This window comes from Pteronotus mesoamericanus, unplaced genomic scaffold (assembly GCF_021234165.1).
Source record: "Pteronotus mesoamericanus isolate MK-2021 breed Mesoamerican mustached bat unplaced genomic scaffold, CSHL_Meso_final contig_557, whole genome shotgun sequence".
NCBI classification, from domain to species: domain Eukaryota; kingdom Metazoa; phylum Chordata; class Mammalia; order Chiroptera; family Mormoopidae; genus Pteronotus; species Pteronotus mesoamericanus.
In genome coordinates, this window is record NW_026555200.1 from 3952276 (window position 1) to 3966798 (window position 14523).

A 14523-nucleotide genomic window follows, 5' to 3' on the forward strand; every position below is an offset into this window, starting at 1 on the left:
GGGGCTGCACTGCACAGTATCTGTAACCTTGGCCTGCCCCCCGCCCCCCGCCCCTGGTGCTTCTCCTCACTCCCCGGTACAGCCCCTAGCCCTAGAGAGCCCACCACCACCTCACACGCACAGCCAGCCGATGACCGTGCTTTGCAACGTGTAGACGAAGGCTCAGCAGCAGCAGGCATCGTGCAAAAGAACAGCCAGTTTTCCCACCAGTATTTATTGAACACCTACTGTGTGCCAGGCAGTCTAGTGGACTCTTTAGAGGGATGGCTCTCCAGCTTCAGCCAGCAGCAGAATCATCTAAAAGGCTTCTTACACGTGGAGGCTTCCGGGCCCCCTCCCCAGTCTGACAATCTGGCTTTGTCAGGAGCCACAGGTGACTGAAAGACACCTTCTGGGCAACCCTGTACAGGGAAGTTAGCTGCAGTAGGTGCTGTGGCTGAGGCTGGTTTGGGAGGCAGAGCCGTGGCTGGGCTGGCGTGCTGGCAGTGGCTGTCTCCATGGCAGGGGGACAGCCTCAGAGGCAGCCACAAAGCCAGCTCCTTGCGGCCTGCTCTCTGGGGGCCCAGGGGTTCCCTGCCTTGCAGGGGCTGCTTGGGCAGCCGGACCCCCTCCCCTTCCCCTCTTGGTGCGGTCAGGGCAAGGAGCCTTCTCTCTCGCCCCCTGTTCTGCTTGTCTCTGCTCTGACCCAGCCCCTCGATGAATCATGTCCTAAAATCACGAACAGGAAGGAACACTGGGTGTTAGCCCAGCCCTGCAACTAACTGCCTCCTTTGTCTGTCCCTCCTCCCTGCCCTCCCGCCTCCCCCACGACCGCATCTTGGGCGGAGCTGGCCACTCCAGGCTGGGGCTGGGGCGCCGGACTGGGAGAGACTCACCAGTGCCCGTCCGGATTTCCTTCCGAAGAAGAGGGGAGCCAGGAGGTGTAGCTCCCCCGTCCCTGCCCTCCAAGAGGACCCCAGACAAGTTGGGGAAGGGAGCCAAGAGCGCCTCCAGGCCTCCCCGTCTCCCCAGTCCCCCAAAACCTCCCTGTCCTGAGTTGCCTCTTCCAAGGAGCCAGCCTGCAAACCAGGCCCACAGCTTCTGGAGAAGATCCTCAGTTTTCTAAGCCCAGCAAGTGGGGCCGCTGAGCCTCAGGGGAGTCCTTGTGTGTGACCCGGGGCCAGCGCCCTCACCTATAACATGAAGGGGCTGAGTTAGGTCAGGCCATCCAAGCTGACTTCGTCCTAAACACCCACTCCACCTGCTGACGGCTGCTGCCTAGGGCTCTGTGTTGAAAGAGATCCTGAGCCCAGAAGCGGCCTCTGTGAGGCAGGACGCCTGAGCACATGGCCAGGTGTGCCCTGGTGGGAGAAGGGTCCGCCACAGCCTGATTGCCTGGCCTCTGCCGCCTCTGGACTCGGACTGAGCGCCCCTCCTGTCCTCGTGTTCAAGGCTTCTGTGGCTTTCACAAGGTTCAAGGAGAGAGGGCTGGAGCCGGGCCGGGCTGGGTTCTCTACAGCGGCCTCCACCGGCACACAGGGAGTGTGCCTGTCCCCCGGGCCTTGCCTGATGGGCGGCTCTCCCTTTCTTCCTACTGCAACTCACGTGGCTGGATTTTATACCCATCTGTCTTTTAACCCTACACCTGCTTTGTTGAGGGGTTATTATTATTATTATTATTAAAAAAAAACTCAGCCCTGACCAGCATGGCTCAGTGGGTTGGGCGTCGTCCCACATAAGCGAAAGACCACCCATTCGGTTCCCTCCCAGGCAGGGCACGTGCCTGGGTACGGGCCTGGTCCCCGGTTCGGGGCGCATTCAAGAGGCAACTGATGGATGGTTCTCTTATACATGGATGTTTCTCTCCCTTTCTTTCTTCCTACCTTCCCCTCTCTCTACAAACAAAGAGAAAATCTTTAAAAACAAAAACTCAAAGCTTAAGATAGGAAACACCCATATTCCCAGCCCCCACAATGGACCGATGTTAAACAACTGGAGCTGCCCTCGTTCCTCTGTGACCTCCTATTGTAACACTTGACCCCTCTGTCCTTTGGGCTGGTCCTGAACATGCAAAGCACGACAGGCCTTTGCTCTTGCAGTTTTGATCCACACGGATCACCTTTCCTTCAGATACCTGCATAACTCAAAGGTGGCCTCCTCAGGGGTCGTCTCCTCTGACCCTCCTAACTGAAGTAGCTGCTTTGCTTCCCTTTGTGCCCATTGCTATCATTTCCTTGTTAAAGGGGCCTTGTCTGTTTTGTTCTCTACTGGGGCCCCCGCCCATATAAATCAGCACCAACATCAATAGATTTTTAAAAAATATTTACTCTCAGTAAATATTTGTCGAATTATTTTTTGCTTCATATTCTTTTCTCTCTAATGAACACTGAAGCCCTTCTTGACCCCCAGCTCCAATTCTAGTCCTTTCTCTGCTGTTTGTCTCTAGTCCACCTTCCGCCTTCACACGCAAACGAACAACGTCGAGTGTCATTCTCCATGAGCGCTTGTGCGTTTTTTACAGACGGCAGGACCCCAGGTACGCTGTTCTGCAACTCGATGTTTTCCCCGCCCCTCGGCTGTGTTTCTGAGAACCTTCCATGTTGATGAGTTCAGCCCTAGCTTCTTCCTTCTACCTGCTGGGGTGCTGCCTACCCTGCCCCCCGCCCCGCGCCTGCCCCGGGCTGTGCACGTGCTGCCCTTCTCACGGGGTTCCGGCGCGTGCACGTCCGCTCTGGCTGGCCCCTGCGACACATCTTGCCCCTGTCTCCTGGAGCACGGGATTGAGAGTGTGTCTAGGTTGCAAACCTGGAAAGCAGACCTGCAAGGCAGTGGGGGGTTGCGCGTTTTCATTTTCACTCGGCTGTGCCAAATCCCTCTCCTGAGGGGCTGGACCCACTCCACTCCCACCAGCAGCGTGTGAGATTCCCCTGTGCTCACATCAGTCTGTTTCCTTTTATAGCCCTTTGTTCTTTCAGCTCTTCTACCTCCGTCAGCCTCATCGTGGCCCTGCCAATATTCCTCTCATTTAAAGGGTGCGCAACCCCCTCCTCCAACTTCCAACCCTCTGTCCCTCACCCCTTCACCCCCTCCCCTCACTCCCCCCCCCGCCCCGTCCCCCCATCACCCCTGCTAACTCCACCCCCTCCAACTGCCACTCACCCTGCACAGCACTCTCCAAACACCCCTCCTCACCCCATCTGGCTGCCTCTCCTTCAGGCCTTGGCAGGGCTGAGAAGCAGCCAGTCCCCATCTAATTAAAGATGCAAACACGAGCCGTGGCCGCCTTCCACCTGGCTCCCTCGCCTTCCCTTAGGCCTCGGTTTCCCGACCTTCCTCCGAGGTCTCCACCCCGGTACGCACTGGGCCGCTGCTCCAGACAGGAACCACGACTCCCCTCAGCTAGCCTCTCCTCCAACCCCTGCCCTTATCTGTAAGCCATCCTTGGGTGTTTTATAATGTGGTTGCTCACCGGTAGGAATGGAACATTTTTTTTGCATAGCTTCTCTCCCGCTCTCAACACTGTGGACCTGACAGGGCGGGTTCAGTGAATCACACCCCTCCGAGTTTGCTGTGTTTTCCTTTTGCCCCAGCCCTGCTCCCGTGGCTGCCCCTCCGTGAGCGCAGGCCACGTGTCCTTGTAAAGCGCCTGGTGCTGCTGTCTGTGGGTGTCTCCATTTCTCTGGGAGGGGACAGTCAGATCTTGGAGTATCTGGGTACCTATTGCGTTGACCACCAGAAGTTTCTCCAGGACAGACATGCCAGCCACACTCCCTCCCAAAGGCGGGGCCGGAGGGATCCCACTTTTTTCACCTTCTCCCCTAAACTCATCATTAGCCAACATTCTGATTTTGGCCAATGTGCTGGGTGTGAAGTGGAACTCACTGTCGTCTCATTTGCATTTCTCTAAATATTCGTGGGTTTGAGCACCTCTTCATTGCTCGTTAGTCATATGGGTTTCCCCTTCCGTAGACTGCCTCTTCACATCCTGTCGTTTTCTTGTAGCTTTGTAAGAATTCCTCGTAGATTCTAGATATTAACCCCTTGTCATTTTTAGATATCACAAATACTTGCCCCATGTGTCATCTGTCTGGTGTCCTTATTTAAGGTGTTCTTTGTTTTTTTTTTTAAAGCCTTAATTTTAATATAATCAAACCATCAATTTTCTTTATCACTTGGATCTCAAAATTTTTCCCACCTGCCAACTATAAAGATATTTTTCATTTTCTATTATTAGCTTTATGATTTTACATCTCACATCTAGGTCTTTAATACAACCAGACTATGTGTGGTATGGAAAATCTAGAAAAAAAAACCCAAAACCACCAACTTCATTTTTCTACACTGAGCTGGTCTTTCCTACACCGCCGGCCAAACAGTCCGCCCTTTCACCATTGGTCAGAGTTACACGGCTCTGTCGTGGAACGATCCATCCAGTTCCACTGGGCTCCTTGTCCGGAGGCTAGTTCCGCAGGGCTTTGACTAGTGGGGCTCTGTAGAATGTTTCGTGTCTGGTAGAGGGACCCTCCTTTGCTCTTCTCCAAAATTATTTTAAGTGCTAACGGTTCTTTATCCTTCCAATACTCGCTTTACAATATGTTTAAGTTCCTCCAGTGGCAGCTGTGCTGTTAGTAAAGAGCGCGCTGAAGGGGCATCGCTGCAGCAGCCATCCATCAACATGGGACACCCTTCATTTCTTCAGAGCTGCTTCTAAGTGTCCAGTCATCTGAATTTTCCCTGGCCATTTGGGTGTGGCCCGGGCCAAAGGTGACAGTGCCGGTCCCGAACTCACCATTTCCACGCCTGGGCTGCCTTTTGATATTCGCAGTAACTCCACGTCAGCTGAAGGGCAGGGCCTCTAGTCCATTTTAATAGATGATTTTAAGCTGCTCATCCATGTCCAAAGGCCAGCAGAGTGTGCATACGGAACACAGAACGAAGCTCTCTACAGCCAATCCCATTAAAATCTGAGCCGTCTGTTCCACGAAGATGTACCAGACCCCAGGGCAGAGGGCTGCGTGTCAGGCTGCGCCGCTCACCTGGAGCGCGTCCCCTGCACACACGGGCAACACAGGGCTGGCTCCAGGCTCCAGGGCTGGAACCTCAGGAAGAGGAGGAAGCACCGGGCCCATCTCACCCATCGCCAGGCGCTCGTACCTACTTGGAGCCAGTGGTCCCAGCTCTTCTTCCTGTGGGACAAGCCCAGCCAGGAGGCCAAAGATACGGCCAAAAGATATGAAGGCCATGCCTGTCATATCTCTTTCATCCTTTCCTAGGGAAAACGGCTTCCCTGAATCTGTCCTCACCTCCCCTTCTGCAAAGGCTTCCTCCAAAGCACCACCTGGACCCTCGGCAATTTGGACGTAGACAAGCTTCTACTGAAATGTGATGCTTCCCTGTTCCAGACACTAAGCCATCCTTCCTGGCTTCACTTCAATTCACTTCCTTCTTGAAGCCTTCCAGGATCCCTCCAGCCCACAGGGATCTCTTGCCCTCTCTACAGGAGGGCCGGCATTGGAGAAGAGGCACTGGAATGAGCTAAACCAGAGATTCTCAAAGATTTTTTTAAAGATTTTATTTGTTTATTTATTTATTTATTTTAGAGACAGGAGAGGGAGAGAAATATCGATTGGTTGCCTCTCACACACACCCCGATTGGGGACCGAACCCGCAACTTAGGCATTTGCCCTGACCAGGGATCTAAGCAGCGACCTTTCGCTTCGTGAGAAGACACCCAACCCACTGAACCACAGGTTTTTTTCTGGGGGAAGGGGGCATAAAACTCTTTATTCAAGTGGAATCTTAGAGGGAGAAATAACTTAGTTTTCTCAGATTGTTTGAGTCTGGATTCCCACTCTGCTCATCTTTAGCTGTGTGACCTCAGACAAGTCGCTATACGTCTCTGAGCCTCAGTTTCTTGATCTGTGGAGTGCCAAGAATAACCACACCTGCCTCCCAAGATTGTAGAGAGAGTCAATGTGATGATACATGGAAAGTACCTGGCGTACAGCAAGCACACAGTAACAATGACTGCTGAGGATGGAAACCCACTTTGTAACACAGACCCAAAGGTTGCTGCTTCCAGCGGACGGGGGGCTGGGAATACCTACTCCCTGCTCAGTCAGCTCCCTTCTTAGGTACAGCCCCAGAACCCTTCAATCCTACCATCTGGATCAGGGATCCCGACTCTGTGGAATAAGGCACATAAATTAAGATGCGAAGTTGGCAAGGCGACTCCCTAATACAGCGCAGACGTGAAGAAGCAGCCAGGCTCATGCATAAAATAAAAGAACCAGAACTAAAAGCAGGGGTCCTCTAGAAGTTCCCCCCCAGGGGAGGGGGAGCCCATGGAGGGGGGGCTCATGCTGACAGCCCAGGTCATGGAGTTCCAACAATTTGTAATGGCAGGATGGAATCGATTTTCATTATACCCATAAGTGAAGAGATTTTATTTTGTTAATAAATCATTGAAGATAATTTTTAAGTGTCATTTAGAAGAAAGGCAAGAAACTAAAATGAGTGGTTAGAATGGGTGATAAGATCATGCATAATTTTTATAATTTTCCCTATACTTTTTCCTGCTTTTTATTGGTTTTCTTTTTCAAAATTACAGTTACCTCTCTATTTGTAAAGAGTTTTGATTTTTATCTGAATTTCTAAAGCACCAGTACCAGGTTCTAGTCCAGTAGCCGCTGATTCTCCGTACGGCCTCAGGCAGAGCTCTCGCCTCTCCCAGCTTCAGTTTTCCCATCTGTAGTCACAGAGGCAGGGCTGCAGGGGGCTATGAGGTCTGGGAGTCACGCACCCCTCCTGTTCATCAGTCCCGCCCCCTGCCAAGCATCCCACCAGCCCTGAGAGTCTACGGCAACAGGAATCAGCCCAGCTGTTCTCCTTAGCCAGACCTTGGCCTCAGCTCAACTGGCGAGCACCCAGGGATGAGGGGGCAGTGACAGGGGCTGGGGGCAGTTCCCTGCCAGGCTGGATGTAGGGTGGCTCTGGGCCATGACACCAGCTCTCCCTTTGGGACACGCAGCACATGAGACCCAGCTCCTTCTCACTGTCACAGAGCACACGAAGCCGAAGTCACTGACCTTTTGTCTCCAGCAGGTTGCTCCTTCCCCAATTCAGAAGGAGGAAAACATTAGTAATCTTTCCCCGTACAGTTTCCCAATCTTCACTCATTCAGATGTTTACGAGTACGTGTCTTCCGGCCAGAGCTGGGCAGGGCTGGTGGGACTAACTCAGTGTGGGCACAGCCCCTGCAGGGCATGGGAGGCAGAGAACTCGGAGGAGGGAGGGAGGACCCTGGCTGAGGGGCTTGGGGGCTTCTTGAAGGAGGTGAGTGACTTGCTCACTCCCAGTTCATCCCTGGTGACATTTGTCTACAGGACCTCACTCCCAGGGAACCAGGGGACCAGAGCCCCACACCACCCAGGCCTGTCCAGCCAGTCCTGCAGATCCCACAAGCACTTATTGAGCACCTACTGTGTGCAAGGTAGAACTCTCCTGCCCCTTTGCCCCACAGATCATGGAGACCCTGCCCCAACCAGGTGCCCAAACAAAGATCCCAGGCGACTTTATCTTCTAGAAATGAATGGTAGAATTTCAAGCACCGAGAAGGTATCAGCTTTGCCACCATCTAGACCTGGGTTCAAGTCCTAGGTCAAGCTATTCACCAGCATGAGACCTTGACCTTGGACAAATCACTTCACCTCCCTGAGCCGGTGTTTCCTCATCTAGAGAATGGGGAGAAATACGTCCCCTTCGCAGGGATGCTGTGAGGATCAGAGTATGGGACCCCACCGTGCCTCGCACATGGGAGGCACTCGATAAATGCAGCCACACAGCCTGTCCTCCCCCCGCCCCCGCAGTGGAGCCCGGCATCCCCCCAGGTCCAGGGAAAGGTTTCCCTGCAAAGTTCCCCAAGTGCTCAGCCTCAGTCACACTCAAAGGAAACCCCCCTCGGTCCCCAATTCCCCTGCAGTTCCCCAATGCTCCTGAAGCTTTTGCAACTTCCCACCAACCACCCCAACCACCCCGCCCGGCCTGTCCAGCCTCCCTCTCTGCTCCCACGGAACAGTTTCCACCTCAGAACTGCCTCCATCACCCTCCGGAGAGCTCTAGAGAGGCGAACGCCAGGGTGGGGCCCCGCCCCTTCCCCCTGCATGCCCCGAATGTCTCCATCTTCCCAGACCTTCGTGATGTGTGCCAAATTCCCAAGCCCCGGCTGCGCCCATGCAGGGCCCCCCCACACCTCTGCGGGGACCCCTGGCGAGGCACCCCCTGTACTCCTCAGGGCCTCTCTGCGTGGGGGTCGGGCTGTGTCCTCAGCGCCCGGCAACATGCGTAGTTTACATTCAATAAATATCAGAATGAATGCGTGAACTTAACCCCCACGCCCTCGCTTGGGGATAGGGACTCTTGTTCAACCCAAGTTACAGAGGAGGAAGCAGAGGCCCCTCACCTGGGCGAGATGCTATGCAGCGGGCGCTAGGATACCACGCTTACCTGAGTCAGCCATGTCCCCAGTTGGGCTTTGACTCCCTGAGAGCAGTCGCGTGTACCCTGCCCCATCTACCCCCACCCTGCTCCCCAGCACAGTTCCTGACACATAGTGGGTGCTCTGTACAGATCTGTTGCTTGAATGACTGAATACATGAGCAACGTCATCTTTTCACACAGAGACATTTTTGGGGGAGGCTTTTGGAACCAAGCCTCCAACCACAGCCGGTGCCGTGGGAAGTCAGAGGACACAAAGGTCCTGGTCCCGTGTGGCCCTGGCAGGCTTCCTGGGGGACGAAGGGAAAGTTGAGGATGGAGGCCTGGACGTTGGGGCGCTGAGCAGAGATTTCAAGGTGGGGACGTGCCCTCTGAGTTTAGTGACTGGGGGCATCGGGGCTTTGGACTCGGGAGCGGGGAGCCGTGGCAGGCAGCAGGACATGCCTGGGAGGGCTGGGTTGGCAGACTTTGGCGCAGGAACTGGGGAACTGCCGAAGGTTCTGTGAGGGGGGTGGCCTGGTCACAGCTGGGCTTTGGTGGACGCCAGGAGGCAGGCCCTGCATGGCCACTGAGCCCCGTGTGTCCCTGCCGTGTTCTGCAGCGCCGGAGACTCCAGGGTGGGACCACGGCACAGCGGCGGCTCCCACCTGGGCTGCAATGGAGTGGCACGGCCGAAGGGTCAGGAACAAGACACCGGCCAGACGGCCATGGTTTGAATCCTGGCTGCACTTCCTCGCCGCTGTGTGACCTTGGGCACTGACACTGTGCCTCAGTCTCCTCGCTGGCAACAGAGATAATAATAGCAACCACTTCCTAGGAAGTGACATAGCACAAACAGCCTCAATACTGAAGAGTTCCTACTGTTGACCTGCCTCACGTGTGACTTCCTGGATAGCAGACAGGGAGGCTCTTCCCGCTCCCTCCCTGGAGCCCAGCTCCGAGGGGCAGGGCACGGAGCGGTTGGTCCTCATGGGCTGTCGATGAATGAACGTGGCCCGGGGGGCCCTGGCCCACCTCGAGAGGGCCCCAGCGTTCACAGGGGTCTTCCGCCCGAGGGGAGGCGCCCTCCCGCCACACCTGCCTGGGCTGTGGGTATTTCCTGAGAGAAATGCAGTCGCAGTGAAAAACAACGTCCCCGCAACAGCCTCTTCTTGCATAATCTGCCCACAGCCGTCTGTGGCTTCCTGGCCAGGCCCTGTGCAGCCCTGGGGTGGGCGTGGCATCCTGCTTTGGAGGGTGGCGAACCCTGCCCCCCTTCTCAGGGGAGGCTCAACAAGACCTCTCAGAGCCTCAGTTTCCCCATCTGGGAGACTCGGGCATTGGAACCGATTATTTCGAAAGCCTCAAATGTTCTCGAATGGGGCAGATGTAGGCTTGAGCTCTGGCCCTGGCGCGTTTAGACCGCACGGAGCTCCCGGGGCACAGGTCAGCCTCGCGGTCTCGAGCTCACGCTCCAGAGATGAACTTGATTCACATTCCAGCCAGGTGGCCTTGGACAGGTTATTTCATTTCCTTCAGGAAACCTTGGGAAGACTAAGAGTCAAATTATTGGGAGAACAAAATGAGGGAATGTGTGAAGTCGGGACAGGGCCTGACACACAGTAAGAGCTCCCACATCCTCAACACTCCTGTCGAGGGGTGGGGTCCACCTCCCCTGCCCGGGAATCTGGGCTCTGTGACCGCTTGGCCCGATTCTAAGAACCTGGTGGTTTCCTCTTCCTACCCAGGTCATTTGCTCTAGGGACCTGGCCACCATGCTGGCAGGAAGCCCAAGCCACTCCCAGAGGGGCCCATGGAGAGATCCCCAGCGCTGGTACCCCCTCACCAGCCATCTCAGAAGAACGCTCCCCAGTGCCGGCCAGCACTGTGTGAGCAGAGATGCGCTTTCGCCCCAAGCCCAGGACAAACTGTGGATTTGAGAGCAAACCGAGTGACTGGTGTTGTTTGAAGCCACTAAGGTTTGAGGTGCTTTATGGCATAAAGAGATGACCAGGACAGCGAAGGGCAGTGGCTAGCCACTCAGCGCTTTTGAGAACTGGGAATCCGCATGCGCATCGAGGACTGTGGTTGCTGTGAGGTTTATGGCCATGCACGTGAAGTGCTTTGCCATTAACTTCCTATCCGACAATTTCCCGTCCCCTTATGCAGGGTCGGCTACGTGATCTGTGGGGCCTAGTGGGAAATGAAAATGCAGGGCCCCTCATTCAGAACGTATTGGAAATTCCCCCGATGGCGACAGCAGAGGGTTAAACCAAGCTCCGTGCCAAGCAGGGGCCCCGTGGGACCCCCCAGGCCATGTGACGGGCAGCCCTGCTCTTGTCTGTCCTTGTCCGTCTGATTATGGGGACCACTTTGGCTCTTGCAAAGCTGCCTTATAAATAAGAACCCAATGCTCTTACCATCGTTGCCTTTACTTTAACATCAATTTTTTGTTTGTTTGTTTGGTTACTGATTCCCAGGAGAGGGGAAGGGAATGAAAAAGAGGAGAGAAACATTGATGTGAAAGACAAACATCCACTGGTTGTCCCCTGCGCATGCCCTGACCAGGGACTGAACTCACAACCTGGGCATGTGCCCTGACGGGGAACTGAACCTGAGACCTTTCAGTTGGCGGGACAATGCCTAACCAACTGAGACACTCCAGGCAGAGCCAATTTTTTTTTTTTAAAGGAAGATTGAGAAGCAGCAAAAAATCTTTACTGTTCACTTAGACTAGACAGCAATTCCCCCACCCTAGTCCCCATTTACACAGCACGGGACCAAACTTAACAAGCTGGGACCTTAGGTAAATCCTTTACCTCTAGGAGCTCAGTTTTCCCACCTGTTAAATGAAGAAGGTTGTTCTTCCCCTGTCTTCTGTGGATCCTGGCACGGGGCAGAGAGAGGGGTACAAGGCGAATGTCGAAGGCAATCCGATCGTTGGCCGGTCCTCCAGGGGAGGTCTCTGTCCTGCCTGTCCTCCCCAGGGCCTGAGTCTCCCTGGCCTCAGACTCAGGCCACCTTCAAGGAAAGCTACCTGCATCAGAGGACCCGGAAGGAAATCACACCTCGGCTGCCACTTGAGCCCAGGCAGGTTACCCAGCCTCTTGGAACTGCCCCTTTCCTCCCCATAAAACAAGAAACCAAGTCAACCGCCTCCCTGTCTCCCAGCTGCGATGACTTGGCGGTGAAAAGGAACATGTCCAGAGGACACAGTGCCCGCTGGTCTCTGTGACAGAAACACAGCCCCAGCCACAGCGGCAGCCTGGCTGCACGGGATGAGGGGGTTTTGTAAAAGCACAAAGTGGGGGGATTCGGCTGCGGCTCTGGCCCTTCCCGGCTGTGGGACAGTGGGTTGGTCGGCTGGTCCACCTCTCCGAGCCTCGATTAGTGACGGGGAGGGCTGGCCCTGAGCCCACCCACCTTTCAGCTGTGCTTACAAAGCCTGATAGCCAACAGAGCACCGAAAGCCTTGGGTAAACTTGAAAGCTCTTTAGATGCTGCTTACGGTGACTGCCATTTACTGAACAGGGACCGTGCCTGGCTCCAGGTCAAGCACTTCACCCATGACCTCCATCCACCTTGCAAAGTAATTATTGCCCTTTTGCTGCAGGTCAGGAAGCCAAAGCTGAAAGCCCTCAAGGGCTTTGCTCGAGGCCGTATGGCTGGGAACCCCGCGACCTGGAGGCTGAACCCCAAAGGCCCATGGGGACCAGGAGGAAAGTGCAGCAGGCGGGTTAAGATGACCCGCACCCCACACCAAAACACAAACAAGGCCTGTGGGTGCCCCCGGACTTTTCGGTTTGGTTCTTACTCTTCTGGAAGACACCCAAAGAAAGAGGAACCTAGACTGCCTGCCTCCTGCGGTGACAGCAGCCTGGGCCCCAGCTGCGATGTTAATTAACCAGGAATGCCACCCCAGCCCCGCCCTTTCTGAGAAACATCCAACTGATTCCTGGTTACCAGGACCCCCTGCCTTTGTCCCCCACTTCCCTCTGGGTTGGGTTAAAACGGGCTTGCTGCCCCTGGTTTGGCCTTTCACACCCAGAGCTGAGAGAATAGCAGGATGTTTACTGTTCTCATGGGAGGAACACAGAAATGAACAGAGGCTGATGGCCTGAGGATAAAGTCGGAGCTCCAGGCAGCGGCCCTCCAGGTCCCCCTTGGCCTGGCCCCGCTGGCCACCCCCCCTCCTGCCCCGTGTGCTCCCTGAACCCCCTGCCAGGAGCACTCCTGCCTCAGGGCCTCAGCGGCCCCAACTGCCCAGGAGTCTCAGCTCCCAGGTCCTTGCCTCGCCCACGTGTCACGTCACTCTGGTGGAGCACCTCCTCCAAGAAGCCTTCCTACACCACCTGGCCAGGACTGCTGCCGCCCTCCTGATGCTGCCACGGTGCCCTGGCTGGGGCCTCCCCTGGCGCACCTGGAATGACCTTGTTCACAGGTGCGGTTCTACGCCACCACCGGTCTCATTGGGGACACAGGAGAGAAGGGTCATCTGAACGCCATGCACTCTCTGCAGCTGGACGTGGCCTGACGCATCACGGGTGTTGTTGGGAGGGAGGAGGGGAGGGAAGGGAAGAAAGGAGATTTTGAACAGTAGTGCAGTGCAGCCTGGAACGTACTGGTACCAAGAGCAGGACATCCCCTGCAGAGGGGCCCGCGACACTGCACAGACGCACGGAGCTACAGACATCTGACTGACCAACAGCCTGGCCTATGGCTGGGACTTAGGGGTTCTCTGGGTCCCCCAGAGAGCAAGAGGGAGCCTGAGCACTGTGGGGCTCCCACAGCAACTTGGCCCCAAGGAAGACCCGGTCCCAGGAGATCCCGAAAGCCCTGGGTCACCTTACCAAAGCTAACATGGACATTGGCGGGCCAGCTCGGAACCAACCACCAATTATGACAATGCTGTTTTTCCGGGAGGAAAGGGGGCTAAGCCCAACGCCCTTTTGAAGATCACCTGTTTGTAAGTCAGAGGGGCTGCATTCTGCAGGCCAAAGGAGTGCCCCCTCTTGGCAAGTGGCCACTGGGTTGGACCGAGGACAGAAGCTGCCATACAGCGAGTACAAGCCACATGTCAGGCAGCATCTCCGATGCCCTGGAATCCTCGGGCACTCTGGGGACTCGGAGTCTTGCTCCATTCGAGGGAGAGGCCCTCGCCTTAGAGTGTCTAAGAACCTAGAGTAGTTTCCGGCCAATGAGGCCACATTGGGAAACAGCGGGTTTTCTTCTAATGCAATCGCTTCCACAGAACACTGATCACTCTCTGTCACTCCTGGACTGCAGCTCTTCAGGGACAGGGGTGTGCCTGTGTGTAAGGTCCCCTGCCTCCTGGGAACTGCCACCCTGAGCAGCAGGGCCCTGGTCCATCTGCCCGTCTGAACACCAGCACAGCCAGAGGTTAAAAGGGCCCCTCATTGCTGGTGGGGGAGGGGTATTCGCCCTGGCTCTACCACCACCAGGCCCCACATCGCACCACACCGGTGGTTTCAATGGTGAGGTCTGGGGTCCTGCGGGGGGCGGGGCGCGGGCAAGGTCTGACTGAGGCAGGACAGTGAGAAGCTAGGGAAATTCTTTGGCAAGTGGAATAAGGGAAACTGAGACAAAAGAACTAAACAAGGCCAAATGATGCGAGCAATTTACAGCCGACTAATGTCACAAGATCGTATCTACCCAAGGACACTTAGGAGCAAGTGGTTTACATGTTCAAGGCTGCCCCAGAACAGGCCAGCCTCGGTCCTGGTCCCTCCTTGATGTTTTTTTTTTAATTTATTTTTTATGTGGGTGACGGACCACATGCCACATTTGTCCTATATCTTGCCTCCATGCCTCAGGGTCGATGATGTCCTTTAAAAATAAAACCAACCAGAAAATAACTCCTGATACCTCTCTATATGCATGTTCGATGAACCAATGTATTGAAGGAGCCTCCCCTAGGATTCCCTCAGCCAAAGAAAAAAGCCTCAAGACAAAGGACGCACTGCAAGCGTTCAGTGGAGCACACCGAGGCCTTGTGTCTTCGCTTCCTCCTCAACTCAAAGGGAGCCCACGGGACTCGCAACCAGGGGA